The sequence below is a fragment of the Bos grunniens genome, chromosome 13, assembly GCF_055505025.1.
Source record: "Bos grunniens cultivar Pamir isolate PY7600 chromosome 13, Bosgru_T2T1.0, whole genome shotgun sequence".
NCBI lineage: Eukaryota > Metazoa > Chordata > Mammalia > Artiodactyla > Bovidae > Bos > Bos grunniens.
The window spans coordinates 27,668,795-27,673,526 of NC_141177.1; the positions used below are offsets into that span (position 1 = coordinate 27,668,795).

Here is a 4,732-nt window from a genome sequence, read left to right on the forward strand (position 1 = left end):
TTTGTTGCTGGGATGGACAAATATTTTCCCACCAGTTTCTGGTGGTCCCTGAGTGTCCTACCCCCTTATTGGGAAGAGATATACTCACTAAACTGGGGACCACCCTTGTGATGGGACGTTTTTCAGCCCCTAGAGCTCTACACCTCCTGGTTACTACTGAAGAACCCATTACACCTTCAATAGAGAGGGGCCAAAAACTATGGGAAGACACAATTAACCCCCAGGTGTGGGATCAGGGGATTCCTGGACGAGCCCACCAAGCTGAACCGGTCATCATTGTCCTCCAAGATCCCACTCGGTTTCCTAACCGGAAACAATATCCTCTCAAAAGAGAGGCTCGGGAGGGACTACAGCCTTTAATAAATTAATTCCTTACTTGTGGGCTACTGGTCCCTACCAGTTCGCCATGTAACACCCCAATCCTTTCAGTAAAGAAAAAAGACAGAACCTGGCGAATGGTTCAAGATCTCCGGATCATAAATGAAGCTGTAGTCCCCCTCCATCCCACAGTACCCAATCCCTATGTAATCTTGGGAGAAATCCCACCCAGTGCCAAATGGTTTACTGTCTTGGATCTCAAAGGTGCATTTTTTTGCATACCACTGGCTAAGGAATCCCAGTACCTTTTTGCCTTTGAGTGGGAGGCCCCAGGAGAAAAACACCAACAGATGACTTGGACAGTATTACCTCAGGGGTTCAGAGATAGCCCCCACCTGTTTGGACAGGCCCGTAGCCGGGATCTCCTAGATCTGGACCTGGGACCTAATGGGAAAATATTACAATATGTAGATGACCTACTAATCTGCTCTCCAGATGAGAAAAGTGCCCAACAACATGCAATTCAGGTTCTAAACTTCTTGGCAGAAAGGGGATATAAAGTCTCCGGTGCTAAGGCACAGATGGTCGAGACAAAGGTCACTTACCTGGGAGTTCAGATTACACACGGGTCCAGGAGGCTGTCCTCTGATCGGGTACAAGGAATTCTCCAGTTGCCCTCCCCCACGACTCGAAAACAATTGCAAGCTTTCCTGGGACTAACTGGTTATTGTAGAATCTGGATACCCAATTATGGTCTAATTGCCCAGCCCTTATATGAAAGCTTAAAGGGATGAGATGATTCAATCCCACTGATGTGGGGAACTCCTCAAAAAGAGGCAGAGGCTACACTAAAACAGGCCTTAATTCAGGCACCTGCCTTGAGGTTGCCAGACCCAGAGAAAGCATTCCAACTTTATGTCCATGAAAGAGAGGGAATAGCCTTGGGGGTGTTAACTCAAAGGTTGGGATCTGAGCCTCAGCCTGTAGCTTACTTATCCAAGAGGCTTGATCCAACGTCCCGAGGTTGGCCCCCCTGCCTTCGAAATCTTGCAGCTATTGCAATCATGATAGAAGATGCTTTAAAACTCTCCTTTGGGGGCAAACTAACTATTTTTACCAGCCACCAAGTGAAACAACTCCTAAATGGGAGAGGCCACTTATGGATGTCTGATCAAAGAATCCTCAGATATCAAGTAATGCTGATGGAAAATCCAGGCCTCACTATATCCCCTTGTGAGGTTCTTAACCCAGCCACCCTCCTCCCTACCCCCGAGGGCTCTCTCCCCTTTCACTCTTGTCTAGAAACCTTGGACCACTGGAAAAAACCCTGAGAGGGATTGTCAGAAGATCCTCTGACCAATCCTGAGGAAATCTGGTACACTGATGGAAACAGCTTTGTCTTGAATGGAAAAAGAAGAGCCAGGTATGCAGTAATCTCCAATTTTGAGACCATAGAGGCTAAGCCTCTGCCACCAGGTACTTCAGCCCAATTAGCTGAGCTCATAGCCCTGACTTGAGCTTTAGAGCTGGGAAAAGGAAAAAGAATAGCCATTTACACTGACTCCAAGTATGCTTTTCTGGTGCTACATGCACATGTGGCTGTTTGGAAAGAAAGGGGCCACTTGACCACTTGAGGGTCCCCAATCAAATATGGTGATCAGATTCTTCGACTCTTGGAGGCAGTCCATCTGCCCACTGAGGTTTCAGTCTCCCACTGTAAAGGACACCAAAAAGGGAACACAGAAGTGGCAAGAGGGAACCAAGCAGCTGATCAGGCAGCTAGGAGAGCAGCATTACAGAACCATGACCTAATAGGGATTGCCACCTTAGTTCCACAGACTAATTTGCCAGAAACTCCTTCATATACTGAAGGTGAGACTCTTAAAGCTAAGAGCAAGGGCTTTCAAGAAGATCATATGGGGTGGTTCCAAAAGGAGGGACTCCTTTTTCTGCCTGGAAACCTCCAATGGAAGCTGGTTAACTCCTTACATGCCACTACTCATTTAGGAGAAAAGGCCCTCCAAAGATTACTAGAAAGGTCCTTCAGAGGAACAGGCCTCCAAACAACTATAAGACAGGTGGTCTCCTCTTGTCCCACTTGCCAAATAAACAACCCCCAAGGAGCTCAAAGACCCCAGCTGGCCCAGCCCATCCAACGACGTGGGGCCTACCCAGGAGAGGACTGGCAGATGGACTTCACCCAGATGCCAGTTTCTCAAGGGTATAAATACCTATTAGTTATGATAGATACATTCATAGGATGGATTGAAGGCTTTCCCACCCGGACTGAGAAGGCTAAGGAGGTGGTAAAAAATCTGCTCCATGAAATCATTCCAAGATTTGGTCTGCCCAGGTCATTACAAAGTGACAATGGGGCATCATTTACTTCTAAGGTCACCCAAGGGGTCTCTAAAGCATTGGGCATTACTTATTATCTCCATTGTGCCTGGAGGCCTCAGTCTTCAGGAAAAGTAGAAAGAGCCAATCAATTCTTAAAATCAGCGATAAAAAAGATAACCCAGGAGACCTCCCTGGGATGGAAGGAGGCTTTACCAATAGCTCTCCTCCGCACCCGCATTGCCCCTAAGGAACAGGTTGGTCTTAGTCCTTATGAGATGCTATATGGGAGACCTTTTGTTTATGTCAATGACCTCTTCCTAGATCCAGAGGTTCAGACCCTCCAATCTTATACCATGGCCATTGGGCAATTCCAACAGGATATACGCTTGTGGGGTATGAACCAGGACCCAAAAGATTCTAAAGAGTCACCACTATATGCTCCAGGGACTCAAGTCCTAATTAAAGTCTGGAAAGATGGGTCCCCAAAGGCTCAACTCCAGCCCACATGGAAGAGCCCCTACCCTGTAATACTTTCTAGCCCCACAGCAGTCAAGGTACCAGGACATGACTCCTGGATTCAATACTCACAAGTCAAGCCGTGGAAAAAAACATAAGAGGACACTTGATACACCTGTGAGCCCCTGGGAGATCTCAGATACCTATTCAGAAATACCAATGAGTGTCATTCTAATGAACACCCCAAAACCTGGTTTCTGGGGGTAAGATTTCTCAGGATAACTCTAAGGAGCCAACACAGCTTGACAGAGACTGTACTCCAAGACAGACAGTAGATAGATCTTCTGATTCCTGAACAAGGAGGGACTTGAGCTATCCTGGCAATGTGAATTTAAAATTGACCAATGTCTCTACTAGTCCTTGTTATGCTATATTGATGATGCTTATGATTATTCCATGTACTGTCAATTGTCTAACCTGTTTTGTCTCTGCCCAGGTCAACCAGCTACAACATGCAGTGCCAGTTCAACAAAGATATAAAACTACAGCTGACCACGGAAAATATCACACACCCTTGGACACCGCTATAAGGACTCTGAGGCTTGAGACTAGCAAGAGGGGGAGGCCCAATACCCCTCGCCGCCCCAGTTCAGCAGAAAGTAGCCAGAAAGACCTTGACACCCCTATTCCCAAAGAATTGGGCCTCCCATCTCTTGAGAGGGGAATGTTAGGTAGGTAGAATAGGGAAAAGGAGTCCAAAATGGCGGTGGCTAAAAGACAAGGAAGGTCCGAGGACCAGAGTGAAAACTTCAGGCAGAACAAACAGCACTCCTGGCTAAGCCCAATTTGCATAGGGCAGGCCCAGGTGGAGGAAAAAACATATAAAAGGAGGAGCCAAAGCGCTTTCTCTCGGACTCTCTCTCCCACGTGCGTGCGCTCTTTTCTTTCTCTCTCTCTCTCACTTTCCTGCTATCTTCTAAATAAAATAGAGCTGTAACACTGAAAAAAAAAATAGAATATTAACCTCATTGCATGTATACCTACTCACAATATTGGATAATAATAACATTCAGGAAATTTCTTGGCATTCCAGAGTTAGGACTCCGAGCTTCTACTGCAGGAGGCACAGTTTCGATCCCTGGTTGGCGAACTAAGATCCTGCAAGCCATGTGGCTCAGCCAAAAAAATAAACCAAATTGCAAAAATAAAATAACATTCAGATGGAAAACTGAGTTACCAGGAAACTTGAGAGTATCCGAACTTTTCTAAGGGCCCTAAGCTAGTCTCTGTGAGAGGTTTTCTTGGGTCAGCTCATTAGTGAGGCTCTTGGTCATTTCTGACTGTTCCCACACAGGTTTGAATCGCAGGGCATAACGAGATGGAATGTGAGTGAACAGTCTCATCTGCAAATGGGAACATAACTGAAGCCGCTTCGCTTGGGAACCCACCAGCCTCTGAGAAAGTAGCATCAGAGGTCAGAGTGGCACCTGTACTTGTCACCACCCAGAGGTGCCTGAGCTCACTGACAGCCTTTAAGTCACTGACTCTTGGGGGAGAAATCAAGACCTCCAGCCTTTTTAGTAAATCACTGCAGAGAATGGCAGAGGAAAAGAAATGA

At 46.6% G+C, this 4,732-nt stretch overlaps 1 long non-coding RNA gene across 1 annotated transcript; it reads left to right on the top strand.

The window, feature by feature from the left end:
* The first annotated feature begins 1,736 nt into the window (after positions 1 to 1,736).
* LOC147360557 (uncharacterized) lies at positions 1,737 to 4,126 on the top strand. The gene is made up of 2 exons (XR_015138680.1): positions 1,737 to 1,794; positions 3,611 to 4,126. It is a non-coding gene; the product is annotated as an uncharacterized LOC147360557 (long non-coding RNA).
* The last annotated feature ends 606 nt before the right edge of the window (positions 4,127 to 4,732 follow it).